The sequence below is a fragment of the Palaemon carinicauda genome, chromosome 21 (assembly GCF_036898095.1).
Source record: "Palaemon carinicauda isolate YSFRI2023 chromosome 21, ASM3689809v2, whole genome shotgun sequence".
NCBI classification, from domain to species: Eukaryota; Metazoa; Arthropoda; class Malacostraca; order Decapoda; family Palaemonidae; genus Palaemon; species Palaemon carinicauda.
Window position 1 is genome coordinate 90,795,471 of NC_090745.1, and position 22,789 is coordinate 90,818,259.

General features: G+C 42.1%; 1 long non-coding RNA gene across 2 annotated transcripts in view; it reads left to right on the forward strand.

The window, feature by feature from the left end:
* LOC137615326 (uncharacterized) overlaps positions 1 to 22,789 on the forward strand; it is a 318,404-nt gene that overhangs the window by 44,389 nt on the left and 251,226 nt on the right. For both annotated transcript variants that reach the window (XR_011039221.1, XR_011039222.1), the window contains exon 2: positions 18,108 to 18,199. This is a non-coding gene — a long non-coding RNA (uncharacterized lncRNA). The remainder of the gene's footprint in view (positions 1 to 18,107; positions 18,200 to 22,789) is intronic.

Here is a 22,789-nt window from a genome sequence, read left to right on the forward strand (position 1 = left end):
CCAGGTTGAATCTATATTTCTCTCTCATCTTTTTTTCCTCTTAATTTTACTTCGACCTTCTCCTAATTTTATAAACTTTTTGTGTTGCTGTCCCAACTCTGAGCAAAGTTTCCCATATTCATATGTGTATATATGTACATATACTATATATGTATGTCCTTTTTTTTTTAATGGTGTGGATGTTTCCAAATCTGTTATTGCCACTAGCGTGGATGTTTCTACATCCGTTACTGCGGCCTACTGTGATGAATGGGAGGATATCACAGTTGGGAGATGTTTGCGCTCAAACCTATATGTGAGAGCATTGGATGATCTCGGCTATCCCGAAGATGGTTTGGGCCTTTTTGGCAAAACTAGTCTCAAGTGTTGGGTCTTCGGAATCCAGGGAGATCCAGTGCTTGGGGTAGGACTCTCGGCTTTTGGACAGAAGCCCATCATTACAGATAAGGGGAGGATGATTCTATAGTTACCGACCTCTGGCAATCCATTTAAAGAAAATTCATGACGACTTAGGAACTAAAAAGGACTATTCTTTGAACATTTGAAAAAAAGGGTAATTTGGGCAACACAGGAGAATTGAACATCCTGCATGTTACCCAAATCCCATTAGAATGTAATTATAATATGCTACATAGAATATTTGAATGCTACAGAAATTAGAATGAAACTTCAAGATGATATATGCGATTCTTGGTTATCATGTAATTGTCATAACATTATTAATATGTAGGTAATATGAGTATTAAGGGTGCTCTGTGTGATTGGGTACCTAAAGATCTGGATATCTACAGACCAGCAGACTGGATTGATAAAGACATAGAAATAGTTTTGCCATCCCAAAAGAAAGCCAAGACCACCAATGTAGCTTATTGCTCAATCTACAGGAGGTACAGAAAATTATTTTAAAATCTGCAAATTTCTTCAGAGGAAGGTAGGAATGATCGCACCTGGAGCTTTATCTCGTTTCGGTAAGAAAAGTTACTTGATAAAGCCCAAGTCATTTACACAATCTGTTATATTGTCCAATTTAAAGGCAGAAAATAATGATATAAAATTGGACATCAAACCCCATCTAAACTTTAGCTATAGAAAGGGAGTGGTTTTCAATGGGGATCTATATGAATTTACGGAAGAGGCGATATTGGCTATGTATCCACTATGTGTGGAAAGTACATAAAGTATGTGGACCATCAATGATTATCCTTACTTTCCAGGATGCTGATGTACTGATGTACCTTTTAACATAGACTGTGACGAGCTGAGAGAAGGTTGTGACTCAAAGGCAGGATGAAAGCAACTGAGTAACTTTATTACAGACACTCGCCTTTATATACAAAAACTCAATGCAACAGGAAATTTCTTGTTCAACCGACACCGTACCGGTTAACAGTTAACGATGAGAAAAACACATACATTATTTCAGGTTCAATGCAACAGGAAATTTGCTGTTCAACTGATACCACACCGGTTAACAATTAATGTTGAGAAAAAGATACATGTTTATTCAGGTTCTTTTTAGTGCGAGGGGAGAGCGAAGATACAAGCATAACTATACACAAAATTAAATGTTGTTACTATGTACGATCGTGTGACACACGTTTGGTACATGGCTCCCCCCTAAAAATGACATACTGTACATGTTAAATAGGGCGCCCTGATCTGGAGTGGTAGTAGCAAAACTGCGGCCGATGAGCGTCGGTGAGTGGCAGTAGAAGTCGTTGGTTGGGGCGCTAGCGAGTGGTGGATGATGCATGGCTTTGTTGCCGCTCCGACTCGTCACGGGGTAGGCGTGTGTGTGTGTGTCCTACGACATTCATAGGCGTGTGTGTATGTCCTACGACATTCATAGGCGTGTGTGTATGTCCTACGACATTCATAGGCGTGTGTGTATGTCCTACGACATTCATAGGCGTGTGTGTGTGTGTCCTACGGCATTCATAGGCGTATGTGTGTGTCCTACGACATTCATAGGCGTGTGTGTGTGTGTCCTACGACATTCATAGCCGTGTGTGTGTGTGTCCTACGACATTTATAGGCATGTGTGTGTGTCCTACGACTTTCATAGGCGTGTGTGTGTGTTCTACGACATTCATAGGCGTGTGTGTGTGTCCTACGACATTCATAGGCTTGTGTGTGTGTGTGTCCTATGGCATTCATAGGCGTGTGTGTCCTACGGCATTCACGTCAGCTTTGGTTGAAGTTGAATAGGCGTCCTCTTTGTCAGGAGTGGAGGCGTTGATGGATGTCTTGAAGGTCATGAAGTGGGTGTCCATAAGGGCGTCGGCTTTGGTCATCAAGTCCTTTATGGGTACACTATCGACATCGGGTATGGCAGTGCGTACAGGTTCGGGTAAACGGCTTACCTAAAAGACACGAAGTAGGTTCACCTCACGAGGAGAGCCGTGTGCTGCAGGTTGCAGGCGAGTGATTGGTCATTTCCCTGCGGATGAGCGAAGCCCTTTGGTCCCCCAATGGTTGTTGAGAGAGCTGAAAAAGCTTTGCTATACAGGCGGCTGACGACGGCGAGTACTGCTGCAGAAGGTATGTTTTGAGGGCATCATAGTAACGGTGAGAGGCTGGGTGTGGGGGGGACTATTAAATAAATCTACTACCTATGCAAAGACATTGAAAACAGGAGGAAAAGTTCCTCGGGAGTCATCTAACCCACTTACTACTGTAGGTAGTTCTCGAAAAAGAAATTCACCATTACTGATAGAGTGCTACATAATAAGAAAAGAATATCTCCTCTCAAAGATTTACCATTGTGTATCAACATAAAGACATTGCACACCACTATCCAACCTTTATCCCCGATTATGCATTTTGCCTAAGATTTTTCATAATTCTGACTATCCTTTACATTCAGACCTTCCTGGACAATTCCATCCTGTTCGTAATACTAGGCAGGCAGTTAATTCTAAAAGCCAGGCCTTCTCCATCTTGAGACTCAATACTACTCAGTATTCTAGAAGTTTTATTCTAGCTGTGACCAAGTTGTGGAACGATCTTCTAATAGGATAGTTGAACCAGTAGAACTTCAAAAGGTCAAAGTTGTAGCAAATGTTTTTTTTTTTTTTTTTTTTTTGAACAGCCGAACATAAGTCTTTTTATAGTTTATATAAAATCAAAATCAAGCCATTATCTTCTAGTCTTGGCTTGTGCCATGGCCTCTGTACCATGGGCTTCCACTGTCTTGGAGTTCTCTTGCTTGAGGGTACACTCGGGCACCATTTTCTATCTAGTTTCTTTTCCTCTTGTTTTGTTATAGTTTTATTGTTTATATAGGAAATATTTATTTTGATATTGTTACTCTTCTTAAAATATTTTATTTTTAAATATGTAACTTCCCTGGTAGTTGCATATATATAGCTTAAATCTCACGTTTCGACGCGGCACGACAGAAAATACAAATTCGTGGCGATCGCCGCCATGACAGTAGGGGGTCATACATGAGCATGGCGCTCATGTATGACCTCCATAGGCTAACAGAGCCATCCCCAACATTCTTCAGAAATTCTGTCGTTGATCGAGTCAACACCTCGGAAATTCTTTTCGCTGCTAATTAACTTATTCTACAATTTGGTGAAATACCTATTGTGTGATTGTTGTTAACGACTTTCGCTGCTTGTTTTTGGATATTCTTTTGACTTTTCACTATTGATTTAAATAGATTCTGATGGATTTTGACCTGGACTGTTTTTTCTGTTTACAAAATGGCTGACTCTATAAGGAAGTGTGCTAGAGGATGCAAGACACGTATGCCTAAGGCCGATGTTGATCCACGTTCAATATGCAGTGGTTGCAGAGGTCAGGTTTGTACGTATAGTAACAGATGTAATGAATGCAAGTCTTTGTCTGATTCTGATTGGAATGTTTTTGAGTGATATATTAAGCGACTGGAAAAGGATAGAATTAGAAGGTCTAGCTCAACTAGTATGCTTTGTAATAGATCTTCTGATGGTGATATTCCTTCCAATGTTCATTCTAATATTCATTCCTATTCCTATTGCAGTAGTCCTAGACCCCAATACGGTGTCAAGAGGTAAGTGAACCTTCCTTGAAGGATGTCATGGCTGCCATTTCAGCCTTAGGCGCGCAGGTTCGTTCACTAACTACAGAAAAGAAGTTATGTGGAGTGCAGTGCGTGGTTTGCAAAGCAAAATAGTAAATAGTGATAGTGAAGTGGAGGGTGCGTCCATTCGTGTCCTTAATCAGCGAACGGACTTCCTATCGAGTGATCATGTTGACGATCCCCAGATCGCTCCCCCTCGCCACAGGAAAGGCGAGAATAAAATGTATGCGTCTTCGTCGGATGACGCAAAACCGGGACGTGGTTGGCGCCAACCACTACGTTCAAGACCACTCAAGAGACGTATGTCTCCTAATAAACCTTCCTGCAGTGACTGGTGTTTGCCGGAGGTTTTCCTTTCGGACGAAGACGGTGTGTCAGCACTAAAACAATCACGTAAGACGCATAGTTCGTCGGAGGAAGGTGCTCAGTTTACGTCAGTACACGCTCCTTCCCTTCCCCCAGATTGGGAAATGTCACAAGTTCTTTCCCCTGGTGACCACTCTAATGCTGTTGACGATCCCTCACAACGATCAATACACGATTCAGATCGCGCACAACGCGCGCTAGAAGTATCGACAGTTGACGATACCTCGCGGCGATCAGTATATCGTTCAGTTAGCGCACACGGCGCTCATCATGTATCTGATTTGGCTGAATTAAAGAGGTCTATTTCGTCTCTGTTTGACGCTTACGATTATCGGGCAGAAAAATTGCATCTAAAATAATCTTAGGACAGCAATAGACCAAGAAAACGGTCTTCCGATATTATCAGACAGTATTTCTCCGATGGTCAGCAACGCTCCCTCGCAGGGATCAGCTCGCGTTGCGGCAAGCGACAAGGTGGACGCATGCCGCAGTCTGGTCTCTCCCTCACGGCATTCTGGACGCAGACATCAGTCTGGTTGTATGTTGGACACAGTCAAAATTTGTCCATTCAACAAGATAGTCAAGCAATTGTCTCACCTTCGCGTTCTGCGGAACACGCGACTACCGCTCATGCGGGACGCATGCTACGCGGGGATAGCTCACGGCAATCTGAACAGTCTGAAAGCTCACGGCAATCTGGACGCATGCGGCAGTCTGGACATAATGCTGGACGCATGCAGTCAGGTTTTGTCCCCACGTCATAATAGACAAGCAGTTGCCTCTTCTGCGCCACTGACTGGACGCGATACTAACGCTTCCTCACGGCTCGCGGCAGACTCACGGCATTCGGGATGCATGCAGCAGACTGATACTTCTCATGTAAACATACAGCATTCTCAATCTGGACTCATGATGGACGCATATAGTCGGGACTAGTCCTCGCATCAGGATAGACAAATGTTTGTCTCTCCTTCACGATTTTCTGAACGCTCAACTAACGCTTCCTCGCTTCACGCTGTTGACATACAACATGCTGAACGCATGCCGGACGCACGCGAACAAGATTTATTACCCTCACATGGGGTTCACGATGTTGATACAGTACATAAACGTGATGCTTCTTCGCAACTGGATGATAACCTTCAGGACAAGGTGAATTATTTTTGGAAGACAATAACCGACAGGATGACGCGGTTTTGTCTCCTAAACATTCGAATCAGGGAATCGATGTTCCCTTAGCTGAATTAGAAGATGAATCTCAGGATTTGCTACAGGCAGCAGATTTTAAAAAGCTCCTGACAGTTTTATCATCTTTGTATCCAGAAGATTTTACACAACCGATGCCTCAAAGCCCACCCTCTTTTAAAGGGCAGACCTCAAAAAACATCCTCCTTTAAGAAAATGATTCTAGCATAATCAGTTAAGAGAGCATTTTCTACCCTCAACCAATGGACAGCCAAAAGAAAGGATCTAGGGAAGGCTGCTTTTTCCTTTCTTCCAACTCGTCTGGCCTCCAGATCTAGTGTGTGGTATTCGACTGGGGAAGTTCTCGGTTTTGGAGTTCCTGCCTCCTCCCAAGGAGACTTCTCCAGACTCGTTGACTCCTCACGCAGGTAAGCCATGAGCAAGTCAAAAATTATGTGGTCTAATTCTGAAATGGACCACCTGATGAAGGGGATATTTAGATCAGTAGAAGTCTTCAGCCTTTCGACTATCAAAAAGCTGGCAAGAGCGAAAGATTTTTTAAGGGAGGCTGCACGACCTATCGCCAGGGCCAGAAGGACATCCACTATCAGGGTTTACCTATACAAGTGGGACATATTTAGAGGATGGTGCAGGAATAACAAGCTTTCCTCCACCAGTATCTCTATAGCCAATATAGCAGATTTTTTATTATATCTACGTACTAAAGAGAAGCTAGCTGTGCCTACCATCAAGGGTTACCGCAGCATGCTAGCTTCTGTCTTCAGTCACCGTAACGTTGACGTGCCAGGTGATAAGGATCTTTCTGATCTCGTTAGATCTTTCAAGACTACTAAGAGGAAGGACAATCCAACCCCCTCTTGGAACTTGGATGTAGTTCTGGCCTTTTTAACCTCAAGTAGGTTTGAACCCTTGGACAAGGCATCCTGGAAGGACCTTACCAAAATGACTGTTCTTGTTTGCTTTGGCTACAACAAAAAGGGTAGGGGCATTACAAGCCATCAGCAAGAGGGTTGGCTTTAATGTAGACAATGCTATTTGCTCCCTCCAGCTGGGCTTTCTCGCTAAAAACGAGAATCCTTCTCGACCTTGGCCTAGATCTTTTAACGTCCCAGGGCTATCTCACTTAGTTGGGCGAGGGAAGGAGAGAGGCCTTTGTCCAGTAAGAGCTCTTAAATTGTATCTGCACGTGTCCAAAAGTCTAAGAGGACAAACAGACAATCTCTGGTGTTCTGTTAAAAAACCCTCTTTACCATTATCTAAGAATCCTCTAGCTTTCTTCATCAAGGACTTGATAAGAGAAGCTCACCAGAATTGTGAAGAAGGAATTTTCCCAATTCTCAAGGTGAAACTGCATGAGGTTAGAGCTGTTGCAACCTCTATGGCTTACAAGCATAATAAATCTATGAAGTCCATTTTAGAGGCCACGTTTTGGCGAAGTAAATCAGTCTTCGCAGACTATTATCTCAAAGATGTACAAACCCAGTATGAGGATTGCTGTTCCCTGGGTCTGTACGTTACCTCCGGCGTCGTAATTGGAGAAGGGTCTGCTGCCTCTTCCCTATAATCTATTGTATACCCTTGCCTTTTTTCTTGTATTTGTGTTCACAGGTTATCTGGGAAGGTTATTGCAACCTTCCACAGTCTGGGATGCAAGTTACTTTTTTTTTTATGTATTTTTTAACTTTGGAGTAGGTGGTCAGATTCAGTATCCTTGGCTATGCCAGCTTTGCAAGGGTGGTGGACTAGCCACGCTAAGGTCGAGGACTTTGTGGCAGCCCCAAGAGACTTTTACAGCCCCCCGAGTGGATCGCTGAGTCTCTCAAGGAATGCAGGCGAAATGAGGCAGAGTAATTATGAAGTAATATCTAATTGTAGATATTAATAATTGTAAGAATTTCCCAATGGGATGAGGTTTTCGATCCACCACCAATGGTGTCAATCAGCTATATATATGTAATTACCAAGGAAGTTACATATTTAAAAATGGTATTTTTATTATAAAATAGATTTTTGAATATACTTACCTGGTAGTTACATATATAAAAGGACCCTCCTTCCTCCCCTCTGAAAACAGACATGGAATTTCTGAAGAATGTTGGGGATGGTTCTGTTAGCCTATGGGAGATGGTGCTCATGTATGACCACTTACTGTCATAGCGGCGATCGCCACGAAGTTGAATTTTCTGTCGTGCCGCATCAAAACGTGCGATTTAAGCTATATATATGTAACTACCAGGTAAGTATAGTTAGAAATTTATTTTATAATAAAAATACCATTTTTCCTTGTTTGCTTTCCTCACTGGGATGTTTTCCCTGTTGGGCCCCCCTAGGCTTATAGCGTCCTGATTTTCCAACTGGGGTTGTGGCTTAGCAAGTAATGAAATAATAATCATTTCTGTTTTTACGTTACTGTTTTTAGAATGATTTATTGTTATTTGTTCTCATCATTTATTTCTTTCCTTATTTCCTTTCCTCACTGGGCTATTTCTCCCTATTGGAGCCCTTGTGCTTATAGCATCTTGCTTTTCCAACTAAAGTTCGAGCTTGGCTAGTAATAATAATAATAATAATAATAATAATAATAATACAAAAGGATAGTACTAACCTCTCCCAGGCCATGTCCTTGCCCGATTTAATGGAGATTCCACTTGAAACCAAGGTATAAGGTGCACCTGTAGTGGGAAAGGTACAAAAACCTGGTAGCTCACAACCTATTAATCGGAAAAGAGAAAAACCTCAATCTCTCTCACCCTCGTCCATAAGAAATATTAGAGTTATGACATCAAATAAATATGTTTTGTCTGTTGATGTTTCTGATGAACCAGAAGACAATTTAAATAAATCAGAAATTCAAGTTGAGGTCCACCATCCCCCTCAACAATTATATCAAAAGGACAAAATGAAAATAACAAACACAAGACCACCGGGAAATAGTGTTAGATCAAAAATTGCTAATGGGAAGACTTTATCCAAAAGTTCTTGCAAAAAAATTAAGCATAGTTTTTAACTCCATTTTGCAATGGAATTGTCAGGGTTTAAGGGCCAAATATGAAGAACTTAAGCTCTTAATTCACGAGCATTCCCCCATTATTAGCTCTTAATTCACGAGCATTCCCCCATTATTAGCTCTTAATTCACGAGCATTCCCCCATTATTAGCTCTTAATTCACGAGCATTCGCCCATAATTGTATGTCTACAGGAGAGCGAGCTTGAAACTAATACCCCTTGTCCTCACGAATATATTAGCTATAGGACACCATATGATCACCGAGTAGGGAGCCATGGCGGAAGTCTCATATACGTTCATTGAGATGTTCCCCAAATATATTTGTCTATCCGTACACCTCTGCAAGCAGTGGTTGTACAGATTGATATGGGAAGAATATGTATAATTTGCTCTCTTTACTTGCCTCCAAATGATAACATCTATGATAATTTAGTAGAGGCGATTCAACAACTCTCTCAACTTTTCCTTTTACTTGGAGATTTGAATAGTAGACATCCTTTGTGGGATGATGTTTTAGCAAACACCAGGGGCAATATTCTATCATCAATTGTGGAAAAGGAGGATGTTGGACACCTTAATACAGGAGAGCCCACACACTTCCATGTTCAGACAGGTACCTTGTCATACATTGACCTTTCAATTGCAAGCTCTAGCTGCCTTCTTCATTTCGATTGGAGGACATTAGATGATCATGCACCAATCATTATAAATACCAACAATGGTCCACCTTTACAGAGATCGCCATGATGGAATCTTAACAAGGTGGACTGGGTTAAATTTATTGAGCTAATTGAAATCGAGGGGAGTGCAAAGCAGTTTAAAAGTATTGATGATGCCATAGACCTACTGAATGGAACTTTCCATACAGCAGGAGTCAATTTGATTCTCAAAACCACAGGATTATTTAAACGACGACCAGTCCCGTGGTGGTCCTCAGAATTAACTGCCTTGCACAGAGCCACCAGAAATCTCTCGACTAGATTGCGTTGACGCCGTACTGAAGAAAATTGTATAACGTACAAAAAGTGTAGAGCACAGTTCCGTCGTGCCATGAAAGAAGCTAGGCGCAAATCTTGGGTATCTTTTGTTTCCTGGGTCAACAGTAGAACACCACCATCTTCTGTATGGAGGAAAATAAAAAAGATTGCCGGAAAATTTACCCCAAGCCCACCACAAGTGTGTAAGGTAAACGGTCAGTATGTGACTGAAGCAAATGATGTTTGCAATGCCCTGGCTGATCATTTTTCAAATGTATCATGCAAGTGTGTAGCAGCTCCTGGTCACCAGTATAGGAGCATTAAAGAAAAGAAAATTTTAAATTTTTCAACAGGAAGGGAAGTGTCTTATAATTCTCCTTTTACTGAAGAATAATTTGATTCCGCACTTGCTACTTGTAACGATACAGCCCCTGGACCCGATGGAATTCCATATGCAATGATTAAACATGTACCTTTTAATACAATTATTTATTTTAATCATTATTAATAGAATATGGCATGATCATAGTTATCCAAGTGTTTGGGAACTAGCCATTATTTTAGCCTTTTTAAAACACGGTAAGGACAAGTTTTTAGCAGCAAACTATCGACCTATTGCATTGACATCTTGTTTGTGTAAAATTATGAAGAAGATGGCCTATGTAAGACTGATGTGGTACCTTGAAAAAAGAGTATTTTATCACCTATTCAGTGTGGATTCAGAAAAATGCACTCAACGACTGATGTGTTGATACGACTAGAGTCTTCTATTTGTGAAGCCTTTGCTTCCAAACAACACCATGTGTCAGTCTTTTTTTACCTTGAAAAGGCATGTGATACTACATGGAGATATGGTATACTTAAAACCATTCATGAATTGGGACTAAAAGGGGAGCTACCACTGTTTATTCAGCCATTTCTTTCATATAGAGTTTTCCAAGTGAGAGTGGGGGAAACTGTCAGAGTAAATGTCATGAAGAAGGAGTTCCTCAGGGTAGTGTTAAGTGTAACCCTGTTTGCACTAGCAATTAATGGGATATCTTCAGTCATTCCCCGGGATGTTTTCTTAACACTATTTGTGGATGATCTCTCCGTATTTTTGCTGGAGCTAAAATGGCAATGGTTGAGAGAAAACTAAAACTCTCAATTGACAAAATTATCCAGTGGGCCGATATGAATGGATTCAAGTTCTCGACAAGTAAAACTTCTTGTTGTCCATTTTTGTCTTATCCGGAGAGTTCGTCTTGATCTGGATATATACATGAAAGGTCAACGGATCCCTTGTGTAGGTGAATATAAATTTTTAGGATTGATTTTCGATTCTAGGCTTACATGGGTTCCTCACTTAAAGGCATATATAGCTAAATATCTTGAGGCTCTGAATCTTTTAAAAGTATTGTCCCATACATCATGGGGCCAGACCGTAAAACTATTTTGAAATTAAACAAGGCCTTGAATTTTTACAAAATTAGTTATGGGTGTGAAATATACTCCTCAGCCACCACAAGCCGATTAGAGATGTTAGATTCAATACATCATGCTGGTATTAGGTTGTACACAGGAGCGTTTAGAACCTCGCCTATCCCAAGTCTCCTTTTTGATGCTGGTGAGTTACCTCTAGACCATTACTGAATGTCTTTTATTATTCGGTATTGGTTTAGGTTACAAAGACTCCCCAACTCTTTAGCCTTTCATGCAGCAAGCCTTGTAAGGCACTCACCATACTTTTGAGTTGCACCCAAAATCACCTCAACCTTATGGCTTTTGGGTGAAATAATTATTAAACCGTTTTGATATAATAAGAGGTAAGGTGCATCCATTTAAGATGTCATCAACCCCTCCGTGAAATTTACATGAGATATCTTTTTATAAATATTTTATTGGTGCCAAAAAAAACATGACTGAATTACAAGCTAGGTCTCTTTTTATGGAACATGTTGAAGAACATAGGAATCAACTTTTATATGTACTGATGGCTCCAAATCTGGTGCTGGCCTTGGATTTGGAGTATATAGTAGATCTTTTAACTATGGAGGTGCACTTCTTCCAATATCTTCCATATTTACTAACTGCTATTGAGAAAATAGCGTTAAAAGAGGATGGCAAGTTTACCATTTATTGTGATTCAAGAAGTGTCCTTCAAGCTTTAGAAGGTTTTAACTCTAGTAACCTCTAGTTTTAAAGATTTTAGAGTGGCTTTTGATTATTGGCATAAAAGGTATAGCAGTTCGATTTTGCTGGGTTCCTGCATATGTAGGTGTCTGGAAATGAAGACAGATTTACTGGCAAAGGGTGCTGCAGCTGAGTTACTACCAAGAAGGTATCCCATTCTCTGTAATGATTTTTTTACCAGCAATTAAAAATTCTATTTATAACAATTGGCAACAGCATTGGGATAGGTTAACCGAAAATAAGATGAGAGAAATTGCGATTGTTATATCCCCTTGGAGGTATGGTGGGATTCCCCAAAAATGCGAGACTGCTCTTTGTCGTGTCCACATTGGTCACACTTGGACGACACACAAGTTTCTGCTGGCTGGCCAACACCAACCATATTGCGATGACTGTTTGATACCCTTGACCGTGAGGCATTTGTTGACTGAATGCCCCACTTACAGTACAGAAAGAAATAAATATCTGTTTGAGGCTCGGGGTGAGGATCGCAGGTTCATCCTTGCCAAGATCCTTGGACATGATATTTTGTACAATGCTAGTGGTATTTTTAAATTTATATCAAAGCAGGTCTTCTTAATGCTATGTAACTTTTATAACATATTTGCTTCTCTGGTTTTAATTGAATATTCTTTTAATCTTTATTGATAATAAACGATATTGGCGTCAATGACCTTCGATGTCAGGATGCCAGAAAACTTCAAATCATTCATTCATTCTTCTTCCTCTTAAGGAGTCTAAGGACTCCAAGACGATGCCTAAGTAATCTTCGAGGACCTCCGGACCCAGAGAGTGGGTCAGGACAGTCAGCCACCTTAGAGACGACCGCGAGCCACCCTGAGACGAATTCCCAGCAGTGGATGATGGAGACTTCGGTGCCAGCCCCGCTTCAGAAAGAGTCAGAATACACCTTCTGGCAAGTTCTGACTTTGATGAGGGCCCTCAGCGGGTTGTCTGACCCAGAGATAGCTCCTCAGGAGGGCAAAGACACATTCTTAGACCATGTCTTCGGCACTCAAAAGCCATCAAGTCCAGTGCAGCTTTGCCCTGGTCTCAGGAGCTAAAGAGCGCTCAATGTAAGATCGCAGCCCAGCTTTGAGTTCTCCTCCTCCCTTCATTCAGGCTGATCCGCCAAGCTCCTCCCACCTCCTCGCTTTCAGCAAAGGAGGTATTACGAGGTCTTGGACAAGCCTTGACCAGCTCTTCCGCTTCATCATTCCCTGGAAGAACTGACAAAGGGGGTTTCCCTAGAGATATTCTTCGGCCGTCAAGTCGCGTTCTCGGCGGTGGAGATCCTCAACCAACCAGAGAAAGGTCAGGAAGTATGCCATGCCGGCTACTTCATGGCTGGATCTATGGTTATGATCTTTCATGAACGCCAGGGACGTTGCAATGCCCCTGATGTCATGAGCTCTGAATTGATTGGACAGATGAGGGCCTGGATTGAAACCATTCTCAATCACTTTCTTGATCCAAGAGGAAATCGTATTTCTTGTGACCATACTCTTTGACCTTCCCCGTGCTAGTGAAAAGCGCTTGCACACGGGGATGAGCTGCTGCTGTTTTTTTTTCTAAGTAACACCTCAGACTCCTTACTGGACATAATAATAGGTGGTCTGGATCTCGTAGTACCTCCTCTGAAACACATACGGAGAAGGGAGGAGCTTGGAGGATGAGCTGGAGCGGAGAGAGGAGGTGGACCCAGTTTCCAAGGACACTGCCTTCTGTTTGGCACTCCTCAACCCTTTTGACCAGGGCAGAGCTGCTACTGAACCTCAGGGGTTTCCAAGTACTGTAAAACTGGTCGAGGACAGTTTTCTTTCCATCTAGAGGGGCTACCGATGGATCTGGTAGCCCATTGATGGATCGAATGCAGGCTAAGACCTACCAGAAGGCATGCTGTGATTCCTTCCTCTCATACTCCATTAGCTAAGGGCGAGCAGCAGCTGGCAAAGCGTGTTCCTCGGGATCGCTTTGCCCTTCCACATCCGAACTCTCGCCCATAGGAGCTTGGAGTGGGTTGAAGTCGTCATCGGGAAAGACTGGAGACAGGGAAACTGCTGAGGGTGTGCTTGCTTCCAGCTGCCTAGGAGGCAGTGAAGGGGGGAAGCCTAGCCGAGGATTTAGAGATGGTAAATAAATCGTTCGGCTCCCTGCCCTGAGGCAGGCGTTCCTCCATCAGCGAGGGCCTGGAAGGCGCTGCTGGTTTGCGGGTGGGATGGTAATCCGTCTCCAGAGGAAGCACGACCCTCACAATCACTGGTCGTACCTCCTCAGGCACCATCTCGACTAGGGAGGGACGAAAGGAGTCCCTGTAGCAGGTTACCCTGTCTTCCTTAGGAGAAGAATGATATATCCTTTTCCACTTCTTCTTAGGTCTGGCTTGTGGGACCTTGAACTGCAAGGGGTTACCTTGGAGTTCTTGCACACACTCTTCCCGAGGTCTCTTGTAAGGGGAGAAGGGTTCTATATTGAACCAATGGACCCTTAAAGGTATTTAACTTTATTTTTTGCCTTGTGAGGATTGCTGTAACTATTGTATAGCTTAACCAACTCCTTTAAGAGTAGTTTTCATCTCTTATTATTCTTGGTTGGGCATAGGTGGGCAAAGAGGGCCATCATATATCTGGTCAATCGTAAACTATGGCTAGTCCAGCCCATGTTCATGTTGGTATCGCAGATGAAGATGAGCTGCATGATCAATTGCCTGTACAAAGTCTTAGGTATACAATATGTTCTCACCATCATCATTTTAAATAAGAAGAGGTATTGTTTAGAGTTCTATAATAGGTTAGTAACCTAAAAAGATCCGGGTGTTCTGAATTCTTAAAATAGACCGATATGAAACCGGGACAAAAGGATATGAACAAACTCTAGGACCGGTATAGTAACCGGGGAAAAACTTATCATAAATAAACTGACATTGTTAAAACAATTCCGTTATAAGTTAAAATTATCAATGAAATAATATTGTCATAGCAAGAAATATACTATCCCGTCGCTACTGGGGAAGTATAGAATAAAAATACAGATACATGAGTATCCCATAATAGGTTAGTAACCTAAAAAGATCCGGGTGCTCCGGACTCTTAAAATAGACCGATATGAAACCGGGACAAAAGGCTATGAACAAAGTTTCGGACCGGTATAGTAACCGGGGGAAAACTTATCAAAAATTAACTGACATTGTTGAAACAATTCTGTAATAAGTTAAGATTATCAATGAAATAATATTGTCATAGCGAGGAATATACTATCCCGCCACTACCGGGAAAGTATATAATAAAAAAGGGTTTATAATAACATGCTACCTTATAATAATATGAGAGCTTAAAGTACACTGCTATAGCAGTGGGTAAAATATTCTTAAGCCGTAAGGGCGATAAAACACTTAAAGTTAACAGCTTAATAGGTAACAGAATATGTCAATCCGTAACTCTGATCATACAAGGGGGAACAGTCGAGTAAAAGATATATATATATATATATATATATATATATATATATATATATATATATATATATATATATATATATATATATATATATATATGCATGTATGTATATATATATATATATATATATATATATATATATATATATATATATATATATATATATATATATATATATATATATATATATATACATACATACATACATACATATATATATATATATATATATATATATAAGATTAATCGTAATATGGTTAGGGATATACGTTGGCTCCGGAGAGACAACTGAGAGAGCTCGTGTTAACCTACCGGGGTAGGCGGGACATGGGGGAAGGGTTATCGGGGGTCAGAGACTCGCCGACGGGCTCAAGGACCTAACCAAAAACTCGACAAGATAACTAGGTCCGAAAGCTACGAACGGGGATCCCGTAGATAAAATTATTAACATCGAGTGGGGTCCGTGAAGTGCGGAATGCCACACGGGGAGGGTGAAGGGAGGGAGCCCATAATGGGTCCGTGGGGTGCGGAACCGGGAGGTAGCATCCAGGAATAATATGTGTATATATAAGACATGGAACCCAAACCATAGCAGAAATCCCTCTCGCCGACCGATGGCCAATCGGAACGGCGCGGAGAAAACGGCTACGGAGGGTACTATAACATATAGCCTCTTAAACGCTTGTGAAGGAGCCAGGCGATATCCCCGGGGAAGGGGGGGATAGTGAAAGGGTACGAGAGGACTCGACCCGCAAAACAAAGCAGCTGACTCCAAGGCTCGAAGAGCGAGAGGCATCCCTGAAGGGGGGATGTAGGCAGGGAGAGGCTATCACATGGACAGAGAGACCAGGCATACCAACCTGGTCGAAGAACCACGACATATGGATGATCAATACGGATAGACATAAAATAATACAATATAATGTAATGATATATAATATAATTGATATGGTATAAAATATTATGAGTAGGAAAGCATGCGAATAATATAGAAAGAGAGGGACGCAAGGGAGAGGCAGGGAAGAGCCGAACCTTCCAGCGCGGGGAAGACCGAGCTGGGCAGGGGGTGGGGGCAACATAACGCAAAGTCGGTGAGGTGCCGACATAAAAATATGAAAACAAACTGCCTCGCGAGAGTCCCACTCAAACTAAAGCAACTACTAGTCGTAAATATAATGTAACGTATCCGCTTATGATAACGTAATAACATGGGGTAACATAAAAAACTAGTAGTGCCCGAAGGCGAGCAGGCATGCCAACTTAACACGAACTGTGATACCGTTGTACCATAACAACTGTATCGTAAATAACAGGATAATGAAATACCATAACAAAATAAAATAACACGGGGTGTGAACCGTGAATTACCCAGATAGGTTCAAAACGAAAAACAATCAGTATGGAAGACTAATTGTAAAGCGTTAAGAACAAGAGAGAGAGAGGAGGTAGCCAGCCGCCATGGCGGTCCCGAAGCGGGGCCGTGAACCGTGAATTAAAAACTGTGATAAAATAAACACTAAGGGCAAGGCTACCCCCAAAGACTCAAAACTCATAGATATGGTACTTAATTTCGACGGAGTGACAGTAGAGTTCGACATCATGATATAAATCCTGGGTAAATCCGGGAAAAAAAACACTGAAAAAGTGAACTGCGCAAAGCAAGTGCTACGAAAGGAGTGACGTCACTGGCGTGGGTCAGGTTAGTGGTAGTAGTGTTGATCGGCACCTCGCTGTGGCGTGGGTTTTGAAGAGGAGATATCTAAATGGTGCGAGACCTCTGGTTGTGAATCCTCACGCCCCAGTATTATATCGACACCTTATATAGGTGAGCGAGCTGGATTCAACCTGGCATTCCTATGCAATTTTTTCTCTGGTAATATATAGCAGTTATATACCTTATAAATGGTGCTAAAGGAGCATTTCACTGGGCGGCACAGGTCTCTCGCCCAGAAATAGATTTTTCCTTCGTCAAAATCCCTTTATTCACCCAGGGATGACAATATTGCTCCCTGCCAACTTTTATATAATATCCTTTAAGCAGGAAAGGTCACCTAAAATATAAGGAATTGAGTACTCATTCATGAGACAGTCTAAATTTTTTAATCAAAGCAGCACAATTGACAATCAAACTAAAGAGTTTTGTCTAGAAAGGATTTCTTTTTAGCTTAGTAAGAGTAATAAAAAACTCCTAACCCAATACTGAACTAGAAATTTAACATTGAAAAGATATACAAGGTTTAAATACTAGCGTAGTTTTAGAATTGTTGATCTTTGGGCTAAGGCATATGGTGTAATCCACAAAAAGAGGCAGTGTTTCAGTATTGAATTTTTCCTTTATCTATACTCTTAATGCATTTCATTGGATAAGTCAGCCGAGTGTAAGTGATCATCATGGTATAAATCATTATTATAGTCAAGAATCAGTTCTCATCCAAAGATATGAATCTAAGGCTTACAAATATTATGTTCCAGGTGAAAGTTAATTAATTTTCATGTATTAAAATATATTTTTAGACATATACTTTCATCCTTTCATCACTTAATTTACTACTATTGATAGCAGATCTGTGCAAAATGAAGGTATGTGAAAGTTTATTTACTACTTTTCTTCAGGGATAGTTTGTCTGAAGCACTTATATGAAGATGAAGTTGGGCAACTTTAGAGAAGGAAAACTAAGGGATGGTACTGTATGAAAAAAAAAAAAACATTGCTTAGAATTTTTGTCACAACAAGACCTTCTTAATCATTATTCTTCTTTGTCTGCATTCTTAATCATTCAAAAGAAGAAAACTATCTGTGAACCTGTACATTCTCAATATAAGAACTACTAATTCAATTTTTCTTTTACAGTTTATAAAGAGCGTTGTGATACCGACTTAATGGTTTATGAAAACGAAAGCCGACAGCTATAGAAGAACTTATTATGCCATCTCTCCTTAAAGGTAAGTACAGTTTTAATGGAAATAAATTATTCCTTTGGTTAGTGATAATGTGACAGCTCTTTCAGTGATGTATCCTGGTACAGTTTGTCGTGCGCATTTTTAGTTGTTGTGAACCACCCATGATAGCCGATTACTTCATTGTGGATTCATAGTTTCAATGTTGAATTAGTTGCTGGGTTCTCTTTTTGAATCTTTCTTGGTACCTGACTCGAGGCATGATTTTCCTGACCTCTTTTTGATACCTCTTCATGTGGCATGGAGTCATCCCAGGGATTATAGGAACTAATTGTGATTGCAGTTTGCTCTGTCCATCATCTTTTTGTGCTTTTCAAACCATAAGCTGTCTGCTTATGTGGATGAAGTTACCCCAGGGTTTATAAGAACTTATTGTGATTGGGGTTTGCCTTGTCAGCCACGTTAATGTGCCTTTATAACCTTGAAATGCCGATGTATAAAAGTATAGTATATAGCGATTGAGGGCCGAAACTGAGAATCCGTACATTTTCTCCAATGTTCATGTTTACTGGGATAAGTTTGGTATATTTTGTTTCAGGATTTTTTTATTTGTAATTTATGGAATATTTACGTAAAAAAAGAATGTACAGTATTTGTAAAACTAATGAATAATTGCTCCATATTAAATATAAACCCTTGCTATTTATAGGGATTATTCTTTAGACCAAGCCGGAAGACTAGCCATAAGACTTATAGGAAGGTGGAACTACCCTACCTTTATTTAGGGAGGGGGAGGGGTAGCCGGCTACCTTGCTCATTCACACACCTGTGTTGCTCGTCACGTTACGCTTTTGGCTCGGATTATACTTGTGGCTCAGTGAGAGTAGATTTTTGTCGCTCTGCCCAACTTTATTTTCTGGCCTTTGACTTTTTTTTGCTTATCTGTTTGTCCTCATACTAACAAACCTTCCATTATTTATGTGGATTATCTTAAAGCGGAGCTTGAAGTTAACCATTAGACTTTAGTTGGGAGGTAGCAACCCTGCTTAACTGCTTGAGGGGTAGGCTGGGACTGGCTTGGGGTACCTAGCTGCCTCTATATATACTCTCACAACAGTGGGAGAAGTCACTTTTTCTTTTGGCTTGGTGGAGATCGGACGTGTCCTCTCTCTCCCTGACTGTCACTGGACTTTTTTATATTGCTTTCTCTTTTCAGGTGGGCATGTTCTCTGTACGATCATCTTCATGCGAACGTGTCAAGGACGCGAGTGTGCTACGAACGGTATTATCTCTTCGTTGGAGACCGACCCGCACTCTGTGTCCTTCGTGCAGAGGGCATCGCTGCGAGCAGGTTCCCCCTGCGCAGAGTGTAGGGAGTGGCCTGCCTTCCAATAGGAGAAATTTTGGCGGTGCAGGAAGAAGGGACGAAGCGCAATCTCTCTCCCTCAGGGGCGAGGAAAGCGCTTTCTTCCTCTTCATGCACCCTCAAATCTCTTTAAAAAGCTCCTTCTCGCTTGCGCTCTTCTGAGGGACGATCAAGTAGGAACGCAGACCGACTAACTCCTTGGCAACCTCCGGGTACTGGGCGGGTTTTTGCTTCCCCTAGAGGAGCAACTTCACCTCCAGCTGCTGGGGTGCCATTCTCCCTTTCAGATCTTGTACAGGTGTTGTCAACCTTAGGGAGTTCAGGACCCCCCCCCCCCTTCGAAGGAGGAACTGCTGCGCCTTCCTCAGCGTGGTGCTAGGAAGAACCCTTCTCTGGAGCCGTCGACATTTCACGCTCTGGAACTGTGCGAGGTCCATCTTTCGCCCTTCCACGCGCGGACGAGGTGATCGTTCACGTTCACCTCTCAAACGGCCTACTGCTGACGATGAACCCTCTCTCCATCCTGGGCTAGTCATCCCATAACTTCCAACCCTTTGTTTCTGTGATGATTCCTTTAGTTTTTCTTGTAATAAAGGTTCACAATAAATCTTCTTATTAATTATCTACTATTTTTTATACCTTTACTTACTAATTCTTAATTGCATTTAAATCCATCTTATATTTAATACTTATTGAGTTTCTCAGGATCTACTTTAAGAAAAGTTACGTGTGTGAGGGATACTCAATGCTGCTTTGCTTCCTTTACTGGGACTTAAAAAAGATTGAACAGTCACGTACAATGCAATCACATTAAAATGAGTTTTTAAACATTTGACTTAGCCGGTGGATATATATATAGCTAACGTCTCTGACGTCATGGCAGAAAATTCAAAACTCGCAGGCAATCGGAGATTGGGAAGCTAGGTGTACTACTAGCGCCACCACTCTCAAGGATACTGAAACCATTCCTCAAGTCCTCAGTTCTTCTCTGCCGCTGTGGCGACAACATTGGAACTTTCATGCTCGTGCATAACCAACTGTTTTCTACAGCTTTGGTGAAGTACTTGTTTTTTGGTTAATGGCTTTCGCTTGGTTGAATTTTCTTACGACTTTTCTTGAAACTCTTTTTGATTTGACTATTTTTGACCCTTGCTTGTTTGATCTCTCTTTGGATATTCCAAAATGGCCGACCCTTCCCCTGTGTATAGGAAATGTGTGAAAGGCTGTAAGAATCGCCTTCCTAAGGCCTCTATCGATCCCCATTCTATTTGTAACAAATGTAGAAGTAAAATATGTCAGTTAGGGGATCGTTGTGATGAGAGTTATTTTATCTGATACCGAGTGGCTTGAATATGAGAAGTACACTCGTAAGTTAGAGAGAGATAGGGTTAGAAGAAGTTCTTCTCACTATAGAGAGTTTTCCGCTCCCCATGTCTCTGAACCTATTCCTTACCCTGTAGTGGTAGTCCATGAACCCCCTACTAGCACTAACGAGCCTTCACTGATGGACATAATTAAGGCGATTCATGCCCTTGGTGCCAAGGTCGAGTCGCTTGTTACGGACAGGAACCAGCTCATGTCTAACGTTAAATTGTTGAAAAGTGCCAGTGTTAGTGATAAAAGAGCCGTACACCCAGTCCTAGACCTCTTTCAAGCTCCCCAACCCCTGGGAAAAGGAATGTCAAACGACGAAAGGGAACGATAGGTTTTAACCCACGAACAGATGTCCCCTCACGAGTTGCGGTTGACGTTGCATGTAACGATCGCCCTTATCATGGAAGAGGTGAGGCTAAGTTCTCCTCATCCTCGGATGACATTAACGTCAGTAGAATAAACTGGCGTCAGGATTCCAGACCTCTCGAGGAAATTGATCCCTTCAGATCAAAGTAAACATCCTGGCTGCAGTCATTGGAGCAGTCCAGAACGTCTGCCTTCATCGGATGAAGGTACACCTGCTAAACGTCCCCTTATAACATCTGGAATGGTTGCTCCGGAGACCCCTTTGCAGGGTCACGGTTCTGTGGTTTCGTCTGTACGTTCCAGACGTGAAGTGAGTGCTGTTGCTCCCGTTGTCATCACTGACATTGCGGATCGGACGTTACCGAAGTCATGCTCTGACACACTTGTTACTGACCCTAATTTTAGCATGCTGCAGGACATGCAGATGAAACTTTCCTCATTCATGCAGTCTTACCGTCCAGCCCAAGATCGTCAGGAACCCTCGCTTGCGGAGCGTCACAGTTCTAATAAGCGTGACCCCTCTCACCATGCTTCCAAGCGTGAAGACTCACGTCACGCTGACGTGACCCCCAGTATTAAGAATGCTGTCAAACTTGACGCCGATTGTCAGGTTCGACATGATGTTGAACGTCGGTCGATGCAGTCCCAACGTGACGTCGATCTTCCTTCTCTTCCTGCTACCCATCGGCAGGTTGATGCAGGCTGTCAAGCTGTTCCACACAGTTCCCGACACCTTGTTGATTCTCCACCTCGCAAACACGTCGAGCTTCCGGATGAAGTTTTTTCTGAGGAGGAAGTGGATGTTCCCCTTTCCACAGCTGTACCTTTGGGTACCTTGTCAGAGGAAGAGGAACCTAGATCCACACAACATTCATTGGATTTTAAAACCATTATGACTGTTTTTAAGGAAGTTTTTCCTTTACATTTTGTGCCTGCTGCTCCACGCTCTCCTCCTTCAGAGTTCACTTTGGGGGCTACTACACAAGCCCCCCTGTTTACTAAATTGGTGCTCTCTCGGCCGTCTAAGAGAGCTTTGTGTTTGCTGGGAGACTGGTTGCAGTCCAAAAGGAGTCTTGGCAAGTCAACCTTTGCCTTCCCTCCAGCTAAGCTTGCTTCTCGTTCAAGCGTCTGGTATGAGACAGGAGAAGTTCTCGGCTTGGGAGTACCTGCCTCTGCCCAGGGGGACTTCTCAAGCCTGGTAGATTCTCCTCGTCGTTTGGCCATGAGACGCTCGAAAATTTTTTGGACAACCTCGACCATCTGCTCAAGGGCGTCTTCCGTGCCTTTGAAGTGTTCAACTTTCTAGACTGGGCTTTGGGAGCCTTGAGTAGGAAAGTGTCTGTTTTTTAATGATAATAAGTCTGTGGTTCAGATTATGTCCTGCATGGACAAAGCCGTAAGGGATGGATCAAATGAGCTGGCTGCTCTTTTTACGGCGGGTGTACTTGAGAAGAGAGAAACGTTGTGCTCCTTCCTGGCTACGAGAGTTAAATCTTGTCAGAAATCGGAGCTTCTGTTTGCACCGCTTT